The sequence below is a fragment of the Salmo trutta genome, chromosome 28, assembly GCF_901001165.1.
Source record: "Salmo trutta chromosome 28, fSalTru1.1, whole genome shotgun sequence".
Classification (NCBI taxonomy): domain Eukaryota; kingdom Metazoa; phylum Chordata; class Actinopteri; order Salmoniformes; family Salmonidae; genus Salmo; species Salmo trutta.
Window position 1 is genome coordinate 14,032,444 of NC_042984.1, and position 15,376 is coordinate 14,047,819.

Genomic DNA, 15,376 nt, shown 5'->3' on the forward strand with positions numbered 1-15,376 from the left:
ATTTCAGAATAAGGCTGTAACGTAACAACATTTCTAAAAAAAGTCAAGGGGTCTGAATACTTTCCCAACGCACTGTATTTGAGTGCAATTATATTTTAAAGACTTGTTTCCAAATATAAACTCAGCAACAAAAAAAGAAACGTCCCTTTTTCAGGACCCTGTCTTTCAAAGATAATTCATAAAAATCCAAATAACTTCACAGATCTTCATTGTAAAGGGTTAAAACACTGTTTCCCCATGCTTGTTCAATGAACCAAACAATTCATGAACATGCACCTGTGGAACGGTCGTTAAGACACTAACAGCTAACAGACGGTAGGCAATTAAGGTCACGGTTATGAAAACTTAGGACACTAAAGAGGCCTTTCTTCTGACTCTGAAAAACACCAAAGGAAAGATGCCCAGGGTCCCTGCTCATCTACGTGAACGTGCCTTAGGCATGCTGCAAGGAGGCATGAGGACTGCAGATGTGGCCAGGGCAATAAATTGCAATGTTCGTACTGTGAGACACCTAAGACAGCGCTACAGGGAGATAGGACGGACAGCTGATTGTCCTCGCAGTGGCAGACCACGTGTAACAACACCTGCACGGGATCGGTACATCCGAACATCACACCTGCGGGACAGGCACAGAATGGCAACAACAACTGCCCGAGTTACACCAGGAACGCACAATCCATCAAATCAGTGCTCAGACTGTCCGCAATAGGCTGAGAGAGGCCTGTTGTAAGGCAGGTCCTCACCAGACATCACCGGCAACAACGTCACCTATGGGCACAAACCCACCATCACTGGACCAGACAGGACTCGCAAAAAGTGCTCTTCACTGACGAGTCGCAGTTGTCTCACCAAGGGTGATGGTCGGATTCGCGGTTATTGTCGAAGGACTGAGCGTTACACCGAGGCCTGTATTCTGGAACGGGATCGATTTGGAGGTGGAGAGTCCGTCATGGTCTGGGGCGGTGTGTCACAGCATCATCAGACTGAGCTTATTGTCATTGCAGGCAATCTCAACGCTGTGCATTACAGGGAAGGCATCCTCCTCCCTCATTTGGTACCCTTCCTGCAGGCTCATCCTGTCATGACCCTCCAGCATGACAATGCCACCAGCCATACTGCTCGTTCTGTGTGTGATTTCCTGCAAGACAGGAATATCAGTGTTCTGCCATGGCCAGCGAAGAGCCCGGATCTCAATCCCATTGAGCACGTCTGGGAACTTGCAGGTGCCTTGGTGGAAGAGTAGGGTAACATCTCACAGCAAGAACTGGCAAATCTGGTGCAGTCCATGAGGAGGAGATGCACTGCAGTACTTAATGCAGCTGGTGGCCACACCAGATACTGACTGTTACTTTTGATTTTGACCCCCCCACCCCCCCTTTGTTCAGGGACAAACTATTCTTGCTCAGTTTATGTCTCAGTTGTTGAGTCTTATGTTCATACAAATATTTACACATGTTAAGTTTGCTGAAAATAAACAGTTGACAGTGAGAAGACGTTTCTTTTTTTGCTGAGTTTATTATTTCAAATATCCCTAGTACCAAACAGACTTAGGTTTTAAATGTAAATTAAAAAAACACTTGTCTGTGTAGTTGACTATTTTCAAATACATCCCTATACTTTCCTAGTGTATTTCGAAAAATATACACTCCAATATTCGTGCGTACGTGTCTGAGGGAGCGCTCAGTCATTCCAGCATCAGAACCAGGTGCTGTCCAGCCCTCAGCAGCACTGTGCTGGGGGGGATTAGCTAGGTGGGCACAGCCGCTGCTGTGACAACAGGTAGAGAGGGATTGGCGGTTTGCGTTCGTATCGAGCGGCACGTACACAGCACAGCCAGCCAAATGCCTTTGACAAGACAAACAATCAGGAGCGGGAGTATCGTGCCGGACAATACAACCTATAACATTACTCAGTCTTATTGGAGTTGGGACTTTTAGTCTATTAGTCAAAACAGATTTATATACAGTAGATTACAAAACACTTGTCCGTTTTGTGTACCTTCCATTAAAAACCATGACAAAAGCAGTTCAATAAATCAATAAAGGTCTAATATGCCAATTAGGGACTTGAGCAATTCAACAAAACAAGGGAGGTCACCTTTCAAAAAATATTATTCCTTTTTCAATTGTATTAATTGTATCATGGCGACAACAAGGTATGAGATACACCATAGTAGCCATGTGCATCTGAAGATGGTGGATAATATTATAGAGAGAAAGATTAGAGGGTTGGATTTAGGGTTTTGCTAGAGAGGCCTGCTGACAGTTGGCATAGAGATGGGACCTGATACCCAGTTATCTAAACAGGATCGCAGTCCCGCCGACTGCAATGTCAACAGTGTACAAAGACAAGGACTCCATGGCAGACAAGTGGCATCCCCGCTGTGGCTTTGCACTTCTCAATTCAAAACCCATAAAAAGCACACTTGTCAGAAAAGTTATTTATCTTGCGGCTTCATGATTATATATTTTTTTACCATCTGTTAGGACAGTTATTGTTCAGAATCAGAAAAGTTATTATAGAGTTTTGAATAACACAGAAAAGTACAGTATTACATTGTGTGGCAAAGTTTACAAGTGGTGCCGCTGACTCAAAGCAAACAACGCCAGGCAAGGATACGGTAAAATAACGTAGGCCTAGGTGGTAAAACAATGATATGACACCCACCCACGATTCAAACTGTATAGCTATGTCATCGGAAACTTTCACTGGAAAGCACTGTTGCATAGTTACAGTGAAAGAGGTGTAATATTTGCATTGCTTTTCATTAACTACACATCAGATTAATACTCTCCATCAACGGAGACACGACATGACGGGGAGGGAAACACACACACACACTGTTTAGAAGACTATGGGCCTAGCCATGTTTTTTTTGGAGAGAGAGGTTTGGTTCTCACCAAAAAAGACAAAACAAGGTTGAAGTATTGGTTTTCATTTGCTGAATGTTGAAACCAAAACCCACTGAGAGATCCACCCAGGGCTATTAAAATGCAACTCTATCGCCTTGATACTCCTAGTAGGTTATTTGGAGAGCCAGATGGGTGGGACTTGCACTTTTGGGACTACTTCATTAGTCCCATTGTGCCAGACAAGCTAGCTTTGTCAAGTGCAGCTTGAAGCATTTGAAAGGAAACAAATAATATTTGAACCCTGGTCTGTTCAGATTCAGAATCAGCTCTACTGTACTAGTCACCCTGTGAAGAGAATCACTGTACTGTCCTCTGTCTCAGATCCCCTTCTAAAGTCCTTGAGTCAAATCTCGCTCTTATCTGTTTCCAGCATCATCAGCCTCACCATCATCACCCTCTCCTCACCATGCTGGTGACGGCTACTCTACGCCTCCTCTCTACTCAACTCCACTCCTCCAGTCTACTCTACTTCTCCACACCATGCTGTCGACGGCTACTCTACTCCTCTACACTACTCCTCTCCTCCATTCTACTCTACTCACCGTGCTGGCGATGGCTACTCCACTCCACTCACCATGCTGGTGACAGCTACTCTACTCCTCCACTCCACTCACCATGCTGACGACGGCTACTCTACTCAGTTGCTCCTGAAGTGTGAAAAAAAAATAACTAAACAAAATGGCCGCCTGCAGGACCCACACACAAACACACACAATGCCGAGCACCCCAGCTGTGAAAACCTCCGGCCACATGAGACGGAGTAAAAGATTCCTTGGAGTCCCATTACTCCCCTTATTGTATTTTTACAACCTGGTGAGCTGCCAGGCCTTGGCTGGCACCATCCCCTTCCGTGCCCCTGCCAGCTTTCAGTCCAGGAAAGCAGAGCCCAGAGTTAATTTGTCTTTAACCAGCAACGCTCTTTTATGACCTCAGTCTACCTTCACTACTGACTGATGATGGTGTCAGTTTCAGTCTACCTTCACTACTGACTGATGATGGTGTCAGTTTCAGTCGTCTTGACTGGAGATGTCATGAGATGTGACTGAACACATTACTGTCACGCAATCTGTGTGTGTGTGTGTGTGTGTGTGTGTGATTATTAATAGTAAAAAAACAAAAATTTGACCAACTGGAGACATTTTGTTAGTCCCCACAAGGTCAAATGATATTTCTAGGGGGTTTAGGGTTAAGGTTGGAATTAGGTTTAGAAGCTAGGGTTAGGTTTCGGGGTTAGGCTTAAGGTTAGGGTTAAGGTACAGGTTAGGTTTAGGGAAAATAGGATTTTGAATGGGACTGAATTGTGTGTTAACCACCGGGACCACTACTGGGTAGTTGTACAAGACTGTGTGTGTCTGTGTGTGCGTATGCATTCATTCGACCTCCGTGTGTGTGTTCCAGGTGGTCTTGGTAGTGATCTCAGTAGTGGTCCCGGTGGTGATCTCGGTAGTGATCTCGGTAGTGATCTCGGTAGTGGTCTTGGTGGTGATCTCAGTAGTGGTCCCGGTAGTGATCTCGGTAGTGATCTCAGTAGTGGTCCCGGTGGTGATCTCAGTAGTGGTCCCGGTAGTGATCTCAGTGGTGGTCCCGGTAGTGATCTCAGTGGTGGTCCCGGTAGTGATCTCAGTAGTGGTCCCGGTAGTGATCTCAGTTGTCCACAGTTTTACAGTAAACCAACAAGGTTTTCTGGAGTCAAGAAGCTAGGGAAAGGAGGGGGAGTCATAATCGGGGCTAAACCTCTTTCCAAATCCCTATCCCTGTAACCACTTTCAGTAACAGACCCTCTTCCCAAATCTCCATCCCTGTAACCATTTGTAGTAACACTCTCTCTTCCCAAATCCCCATCCCTGTATCCACAACCAGTAACAGACCCTCTTCCCAAATTCCCATCCCTGTAACCACTTCCCTATACTTAATTTGCGAGTGCTGGTTGTGTTTTTCATATGTCTGTCCTCTGTTGGCTATGTAAGCTTTTCCACAACCCATTTATAAAAAGGAAGTGCGGGTATGACAGAGGACACGGTTCTGTATTTGTCTTTACCGTGCCGGTGACTTTACCGTGCCGGTGACTTTACCGTGCCTCGTGGCTGTCCATCATCATGACTCTGTCATCCTCCTCCATGTCCCACTCTGCCTGGAGGTCCAATCTCACTTCCTCCATGTCCCACTCTGCCTGGAGGTCCAGTCTCACTTCCTCCATGTCCCACTCTGCCTGGAGGTCCAGCCTCACTTCCTCCATGTCCCACTCTGCCTGGAGGTCCAGTCTCACCACCTCCCCCAGGGAGTGCATCTTGATGACTGGGAAGATGCCCTCCGATGCTACCGGGACCACCACCAAGATGACCACTACTGAGACCACTACCAGGATAACCACCAGGACCACTACTGAGATCACTACCGGGACCATTACCGGGATAACTACCGGGACCACTACTGAGATCACTACCGGGACCACTACTGAGATCACTACCGGGACCACTACTGAGATCACTACCGGGACCACTACTGAGATCACTACCGGGATAACTACCGAGATCACTACCGGGATAACTACCGGGACCACTACCGGGATAACTACCGGGACCACTACTGAGATCACTACCGGGACCACTACTGAGATCACTACCGGGACCACCACTGGGACCACCACTGATGTTGTTAGCTGGAATCTTTCTGCATGCATGTGTGTATTTGTGTGCTAAGGTGAAAGAGTAGCAGGGGTCAGGATGGATGTTTGCTGTTGTCTCTGTCAGTTTCCCAGCAGTGTTTAGGAAAGTTAAGAGTAACATCCTGGGCTGTGTTTGGGTTTTGGGTACAGAGATCAGACCACCGTCATCTATAATACAGAGAGATTCAAATCATCCAGGTTACAGATGTTGATACTAGAGACAGACGCGCACACACACACAAATGTATCACTTATCTGAAGTTAAGCCCACATTTATTGATTTGTGGAATGTGGCTAAAAGCAAGGAGCAACTCTCCTCTTAGTGAAACAGACTGTGGTCAACGCTGCCTCGGTGGTATCACAGTACACTGAGTAACAATGTTTTATACACTCAGTGTATATTCCACAGCCGATCATGTCACCATGGTTGAATTTGGGTCCAAATTGCTGGCCCACAGGGTTTCCATTGTACAACCTATAGATAGGGAAGAGGGCATCATCACAGTGGACGATGCTGCCAGACATCAAAATCATATCAAATAAAATTGTATTGGTTGCATACAGATATTTATGCTATTGCGGGTGTAGCGAAATGCTTGTGTTCCTAGCTCCAACAGTGCAGTAATATCTAACAAAACACAACAATAACCACAAATCTAAAAGAAAAATAATGGAATTAAGAAAGATATAAATATTAGGACGAGTAATGTTCGAGTCCGGAGTACATACAGCGCATTCAAACTCCTTGACTTTTTCAACATTTTGTTACATTTACAGCCTTATTCTAAAACGGATTTTTTTTTTATTCTCATCAATCTAAACACAGTACCCCATAATGACAAAGCAAAAACAAGTTCAGATTTTTTTGCAAATGTATTAAAAATAAAACACTGAAATAACACATTTACATAAGTATTCAGACCCTTTACTCGGTACTTACTAGGTTGGATGGGGAGCGTTGCTGCACAGCTATTTTCAGGTCTCTCCAGTGATATCTGATTGGGTTCAAGTCCGGGCTCTGGTTGGGCCACTCAAGGACATTCAGAGACTTGACCTGAAGCCACTCCTGTGTTGTCTTGGCTGTAAAATGGTCAAGGGGTCAGAATATTTTCAGAATGCGCTGTATATACTACATAAATGAGATGTTGGACGAGGTGGTATACACACACACACACACACACACACACACACACACACACACACACATATATATAGTACCAGTCAAAAGTTTGGACACACCTACTCATTCCAGGGTTTCTTTATTTTGACTATTTTCTACATTGTAGAATAATAGTGAAGACATCAAATAACACATATGGAATAATAAAATAAATAAAACACCCTTTGCCTTGATGACAGCTTTGCACACTCTTGTCATTCTCTCAACCAGCTTCATGAGGTAGTCACCTGGAATGCATTTCAATTACCAGGTGTGCCTTGTCAAAAGTTAATTTGTGGAATTTCTTTCCTTCTTAATGCGTTTAAGCCAATCAGTTGTGTTGTGAAATGGTAGGGGTGGTATAAAGAAGATAGCTCTATTTGGTAAAATACCAAGTCCATATTGTGGCAAGAACAGCTCAAATAAGCAAAGAGAAACAACAGTCCATCATTACTTTAAGGCAAGAAAGGCCGGTCAATCCGAAACATTTCAAGAACTTTGATGGTTTCTTCAAGTGCAGTCGCAAAAACCATCAAGTGCTATGATGAAACTGTTTCTCATGAGGACCGCCATTGGAAAGGAAGACCCAGAGTAACCTCTGCTGCAGAGGATAAGTTCACTAGAGTTACCAGCCTCAGAAATTGCAGCCCAAATAAATGCTTCACGGAGTTCAGGTAATAGACATCTCAACAGTCAACTGTTCAGAGGAGACGGAAACACAAGCAATGGACATTAGACCGGTGGAAATCTGTCCTTTGGTCTGATGAGTCCAAATGTGTGATTTTTGGTTGCCTTGTCTTTGTGAGACACAGAGTAGGTGAACAGATGATCTCTGCATGTGTGGTTCAGTCTTCCCTGTGGCTCAGTTGGTAGAGCATAGTGTTTGCAACGCCAGCATGGTGTGTGCAACGCCAGGGTTGTGGGTTTGATTCCCATGGGGGGCCAGTACAAAAAAAATGCATGAAATATATGCATTCACTACTGTAAGTTGCTCTGGATAAGAGTGTCTGCTAAATGACTAAAATGTAAATGGTTCCCACTGTGAAGAATGGAGGAGGTGTGATGGTATGGGGGTACTTTGCTGGTGACACTGTCAGTGATTTATTTAGAATTCAAGGCACACTTAACAAGCATGGATACCAGAGCATTCTGCAGTGATACGCCATCCCATCTGGTTTGCGCTTAGTGGGACTATCATTTGTTTTCAACAGGACAATCACCCTAAACACACCTCCAGGCTGTGTAAGGGCTATTTGACCAAGGAGGAGAGTGATGAGTGCTGCATCAGATGACCTGGTCTCCACAATCACCTGACCTCAACCCAATTGACATGGTTTTGGATGAGTTGGACCGCAGAGTGAAGGAAAAGCTGCCAACAAGTGCTGAGCATATGTGGGATCACCTTCAAGACTGTTGGAAAAGCATCCCTCATGAAGCTGGTTGAAAGAATGCCAAAATTGTGCAAAGCTGTCAAGGCAAAGGGTGGCTACTTTGAAGAATCTCAAATATATTTTGATTTGTTTTACACTTTTTTGGTTACTACATGATTCCATGTGTTATTTCATAGTTTTGATGTCTTCACTATTATTTGGAGTGGCAGGTAGCCTAGTGGTTAGAGCGTTGGACTAATAACCGAAAGGTTGCAAGATCGAATCCCCGAGCTAACAATGTCAAAAATCTTTGTTCTGCCCCTAAACAAGGCAGATATGGGTGCATATCAGTTCGTTTGATTTATTTTTATGCAGTACTGTACTATAAATTATAATTAACATCCTTTTAATTTATTCCCTCGTTACAATCATCCCCTGTTTGTCCACCATTCATAACTCTCCCATGATCTATTTGGCTATTATTGAAAATAAGAATTTGTTCTTAACTAAGCCTAGTTAAATGAAATATTACAAATAAAGAAAAACCCTTGAATATATACATATACATACATATACACACACGTATGTGGACACCTGCTTGTCGAACATTTCATTCCCAAATCATGGGCATTAACATAGAGTTGGTGCCACCTTTGCTGCTATAACAGCCTCCACTCTTCTGGGAAGGCTTTCAACTAGGTGTTGGAACATTGCTGCGGGGACTTGCTTAAATTCAGCCACAAGAGCATTTGTGAGGTTGGGCACTGACGTTGGGCGATTAGGCCTGGCTCGCAGTCGACGTTCCGATTCATCACAAAGGTGTTCGATGGGGTTGAGGTCAGGGCTCTGTGCAGGCCAGTCATGTTTTTCCACACCAATCTCAACAAACCTTTTCTGTGTGTACCTCACTTTGTGCATTGTCATGTTGAAACAGGAAAGGGCCTTCCCAATTCTGTGGAAGCACAGAATCTAGAATGTCATTGTAATGGTAAGATTTCCTTTCACTGGAACTAAGGGGCCTAACCCGAACCATGAAAAACAGCCCCAGACAATTATTCCTCCTCCACCAAACGTTACAGTTGGCACTAGCGTTCTTCTGGCATCCGCCAAACCCAGATACGTCAGTCGGACTGCCAGATGGTGAAGCGTGATTCAGCACTCCAGAGAACGTGTTTCCACTGCTCCAGAGTCCAATGGCGGAGAGCTTTACACCACTCCAGCCAACTCTTGGCATTGCGCATGGTGATCTTAGGCTTGTAAGCGGCTGCTCGGCCACGGAAACCCATTTCATGAAGCTCCCCACGAACAGTTCTTGTGCTGACAATGTTTCCAGAGGCAGTTTGGAACTTGGTAGTAAGTGTTGCAACCGAGGACAGACGATTTTTATGCGCTACACGCTTCAGCACTCAATGGTCCCATTCTGTGAGCTTGTGTGGCCTACCACTTCGCGGCTGAGCTGTTGTTGCTCCTAGAAGTTTCCACTTCAGAATAACAGCCCTCATAGTTGACTGGGGCAGCAATTTGACGAACTGACTTGTTGGAAAGGTGGCATCTTATGATGGTGCCATTTTGAAAGTCACTGAACTCTTCAGTACGGGCCATTCTACTGCCAATGTTTGTCTATGGAGATAGCGTCGCTGTGTGCTCAACTATATACACCTGTCATCAACGGGTGTGGCGAAATAGTCAAATCCACTAATTTGAATTGGGTGTCCACATACAGTGTGTGTATATTATATATACACACACACACACACACAAAAAAAAAAGTATATGTGATGGGATGTATATAAATTATGGACAGTATGTGGATAGAATATGTAGTATATCTGAAGAATACATAGTATATGTACAGCAATAGCTGAATAGCATGGCCTTGACTGGAATACAGTATATACATGAAATGGGTAAAACAGTATGTAAAGTGACCAGTGTTCCATGGCAATGTACATAGGGCAGCAGTCTCTAAGGTGCAGGGTTGAGTAACCAGGCGGTAGCCAGCTAGGGACAGTGACTAAGTTCAGGACATGATACTGGTGGGAGGCCGGCTAGTGATGGCTATTTAACAGTTTGATGGACTTGAGATCGAAGCTGTTTTTCAGTCTCTCGTCACAACTGTGATGCACTTGTACTGACCTGAACAGGCCGTGGCTCGGGTGGCTGACATCCTTGATGATTTTCTTGGACTTCCTGTGACACCGAGTGCTGTAGATGTCCTGGAGGGCTGGCAGTGGGTCCCCGCTGATGCGTGGGCAGACCGCACCACCCTCTGGAGAGCTCTGCGGTTGCGGACGGTGCAGTTGCTGTACTAGGCTGTGATACAGCCTTGACAGGATACTCTCAATTGTGCATCTGTAAAAGTTTGTGAGGGTCTTAGGGGCCAAGCCAAAGTTCTTCAGCCTCCTGTGGTTGAAGAGGAGCTGTTGCGCCTTCTTCACCACACTGTGTGTAGATGGAACACTTCAGATTGTCAGTGGTATGTACTCTGAAGAACTTGAAGCTTTTCTCCTTCTCTACTGTGGCAGTGGGTCTAGGGTGTCGGGTAAGGTGGAGGTGATATGATCCTTAACTAGCCTCTCAAAGCACTTCATGATGACAGAAGTGAGTGCTACGGGGCGATAGAAATTTAGTTCAGTTACCTACGCCTTCTTGGGGACAGGAACAATGGTGGACATCTTGAAGAAAGTGGGGACAGACTGGGATAGGGAGAGACTGAATATGTCCGTAAACACGCCAGCTAGCTGGTCTGAGCATGCTCTGAGTACGCAGCTAGGGATGCCGTCTGGACCGGCAGCCTTGCGAGGGTTAACACGCTTAAATGTCTTACGTTGGCAAAGGAGAACGAGAGCTCACAGTCCTCGGGAGCGGCCCAGGTGTGCCACAATGCTGATGTTTCACAATTAGATTGTGAAGTAATGAGATGTACTGGCCTAACAGAAAATCAAACAGTCAACAGTTACTGTGAGAGTCACAATTTTAAATGGAAAACTACTGTCAGGAGCTGCTATTAAATCATTGACTTTCCAACCCCAGCCTTTCTCTCCCTCTCTCTCCCTCACACACACACAGCCTGGCTGGCCCTACCTAGCTGTCTACAGCTGGACAGCCCGACCGCCTCCCCAGCGTCCCCACTGCCCTGGGTAACCAACCCACTCTGCCCTCTCAGCCAGCCAGCCAGGGAGAGCCAGAACCACAGCTACAATTAGAGCCAGTGGCCGGCAGGACAAAGCCAAGCAAAATTAGGTGAAAGGTGATCCAGCCCATACAGGAGGGGGGTAGTCCTCCTGTGTCTCTGGCTGCTAACCTGTGCAACTCTTTCCCTCTCTCAGGCACACATACAGTAACACCTCTTCCACACAGACCTACCTGGGTTCAAATAATGCTTCAGCTGTGATGGATTGAGCTTGCATCCCACAACAAAACCAACACGATAGTCCCAAAAGTGCAAATCCCGCCTATCCGGCACTTTAGGCAAGCTCAAGCACATGTTTAAAACAATTACTATTTAAACCCAGATTCTGGCCTGGATCCCGCATGAGTATTCACAGTCTGAAACTCCTTTGGTTTCCCTAAGTTAAAGTCCAGGGCTCATTCTCCTTCTTTCCTATGTAGTCCCAGTTCAGTTCAATCTGTAGGCTTTTACTGTACTGGCTGTACTGCACTTGACAGGTTCTACTGACTACATTAGTAGAAGGTACTTTAAAAGGTTATACATGTCTGAATGAAAGATTCACAGATGCACCTGGGCTTAGATAGGCTGATGAAATAGGAATGGAGTTTGAATCGATTGGAATTCAAATAAATCTGTTGAAATAAGTGGAATGCCACAGATCAAAGATGTTCTTCTTCTAGAATCGCAGAGGACAGATAAGCCTAGATTTGAGTACACAGGGGCAGTGTCTGACAGAGGTGAAATGAATCACTTGTGAAAGCGGAATGAGGAAACATGAAGATTCCAGTGACGCATATTCTGACAGGAACATGACCTTTATGGGAAAGAAAGCTCCCGTACTGTCCAGATCTGGGGGAATTTTACAGGATGTGCGTCATGACGACGGAGAATTGATAACGGCATCACAAAGTATGGATGTGGAGTTCTTTAATGGTCACTCTAAACTTCTAATGTCAAACTAATTTAATCTTACCTGCAGATAGCTATCAGATTCCAACTGTGAATCGCGTGTGAGAATTATTGTGTTACCCTTTTCTTTGATGAAGGGGGTTCAGGTTCTGAGAAACTTGCTTGGAAAATGGCCTCCATCTCGCACAAGTACACATCTCACATTGGTCAGGAATGTGAGGAACATCACCTTCAACAAACTGTCAGCCCTGACGCTACTGAGAAAGGCTTTATGCATAAATTGTGCATATAATTACAGTACACTGCACTGTTAATATTCTCATAGTAAGCTAAGTTTGCAACATAAGTTGCAAATCAGTTGTGAATACTTGCAGGCATTGCAAATCCTTGCAGGAGGCTATAGGACTATTATGGTAACACTTTACATACTTAAAAGGATTTATAAAGAGGTTATATGTAGGCCTAACATATAAACTATCCATAATTATCAACTACGTATAAAACCTTTATCCTTAAAGTATACCTAATTTTAAGTGTAACCACAAGTTTGAGCTGCTGTGTGGCTCTTTTCCACTACACCGGAATGAAAAGAAACCAGTGACTACCCATTCCTTGAGATCTTGGTAGAGGTTTGTGTGCACAGCCTAGGGCCAGGCAGGATAGCTGGATAATGTTTAGTTTCCAACTCTAAAACCCAGGAGAGGAAGTCCATCAAGCTTGCCCAACTTGCCACTAGAAGAATACATGCCACTACTCCTCCTGCCTGCCTCACTTTCGCTTCCACATTCAGTCTCATAAATTACCGTGCTGCAACCCTTCTCCCATCCTCTAATTTACGACAGAATGCTAGCAGGCTTTCCTGTGCTAAATCACTAGGACACTTTGTGCAAACTGGATTGTATGACAGAGAGGAGGGAGCTGTTAGTCAGGCTAGGTTATAGCCCTAGCCTAGATATGAGCACATCACCTGAATAAATGCAGAGCAATATTCTCTGACTCAGTTGAATAACAACTGCATCTCAAGCAGCAGAGACCTTCAGCAAGCGATGCCCACCACTGGGCTGGGTCACTAACCCTCCCTCCCTCACACACAGGGACATTTTTGAGGTAGTGGCTTCACATTGATGAACAGAGACAGCAGGGGGCTCTCAGAGGGAATTTAATATGATGTTTAGAAAATTGTCAGCAATAAGATGCCAAGAGGATAAGATTACTGAGGATGGATGGAAAAGCAATCTTGGGCATGACCATGAATGATGGTATGTAGAGAGAACCCTCTCTCATATTGTGTGTAATCCCCAACGTTTCAAAATGAATGATCGGGAGAACCAAAATATTTACTGTTTAAATGCACATAATATTGAAATTCCCTTTAAATGTGAAAAAGATCTGGTAGAGTGGTCATTGGATAAATCTTTGGCTGCACGAATGGCACATCATGGAAAAATTTGTTCTTAACTGACTTGCCTAGTTAAAATATATATATTTAAGTTGCTCTGGGTAAGAGCTTCTGCTAAATTACTAAAATGTATATAGAAAAATAGGGTGCCATTTGGGTCACAGAAGTCCATCTAACCATCTTTTCATAGGACAACCCTGTTTTTAATGAGACGGCATATTGATTTGAGGAACTGTACTTTAAGGCCGAAATCGTGTTTCTGAAGAAACCAAAGCACGCAGATTGACCACATGAAAACTACCACTTGCCAGTCTGCCTCGCTGTCATGTGACAGTTTAATTAATCGACATGCTTGGTAGGCATAACCTTGTCCCCAGACAAGTGCACACAGCTTGGAGAGAAACCCTGTTTTTGCTGAGACGGTATATTGATGCATTAGCCTAAATTTTTTTATTTTTTTTTAAATGGTGGTCCCAGCTCTGTAATGCTCTTGCCAATTCTGTTGCTGTCATTTGACAGGCCAAACATGTTTGGAATGGCAGCGTCAGCCAATCAGCACCTTTGTTGTTCTACGCGATGTGCCATTCCAAAATGGCTGCAGTGGCAACCACTACTCAGCATGAGGACAAAAAGGGAAGTTTTCTAGGAAAGAAAATGGAGCAGTGTGGATAACCGCAAAATTTGAAGTATAGTGGCATATCCCATCCCTGCATTGAGGGATGTAACCATGATTGCGTTCTGACCCCAGTGCAGCTCAGTGTGAACAAGTGTAAAGGTAGGGCGGGTATCTTCTGGCAAGCTAGCTGCTCACATCAGACACACAGATTCACTAGCTACTAGCCACCTTGCTGTGTAGGCACTGCTCTAGCATACCCCTATTCTTGTGAAATGCTTACCTTTTGTCCAGTATCTCATTAATTCATTTAGAAAATGCACTTGTGTTCATTAGGTAAGACTCCAAAAAACTACAGTAGAAAAACTTTGCAGAAGTATAGCGCTTCCTAGTGACTGTTACATACAACAACGGAAGTCAGAAAGCAGGTGCAGAAGGTGAGTTTAAAAATGAATAAATGCGGAACAAGAAAAGCGTACAGAACGTGAAACAAAACAATACTACCTAGTGAACGATGGCTACTGAGGGCTAAATAAAGGGAGAGTAATCAAGGAAATAATGATATCCAGGTGTGCGTAATGATGGTTGCCAGGGACGGTGGTTAGTAGACCGGCGACGGTGAGCACAACAGTGAGTCAATCAAAGCAAGCCATGAGAGAGACTGACAATCTGTTAAACCAATTAAACCAATTCCATATCAAAAACATAAAATGTGATCTATAATGAAAAATAATAGGTCTGTCTGTCAGTCTGTGTACAGAGGAAAAATGAGTAATCCAGGGAGTGTGGAAAAAGAGAGCCCCCATTGGTCTGGCGTGTCTCTTGGATTCTCCTGACAAAACATGTGGAAACAGACTAGCTAGGGCTGTAGCTGTTGTAGCTCACTGATGGGAACATAAGACTGCAGGTGATTTCTGCTCTTAGTGCCAAGATCAATCATCCCTAATAAGAACACCAGGCGGCTGACGACTAAACAGGTTTTCACCATTGGGGTTCCGGAACTATTGACATCTTTCTAAATCCTGTTTTATGCTCTCTGAAATGATGTCATAATGTTCATGTTGCCTCGTGACAACAGTATATAAACACAGAATCTTGTCCTTACAGGAGTCTCCTCCATGGCAGTGGTGGAAAAGTACTCAATTATCATAAAGGTAAAGATACCTTAATAGACAAT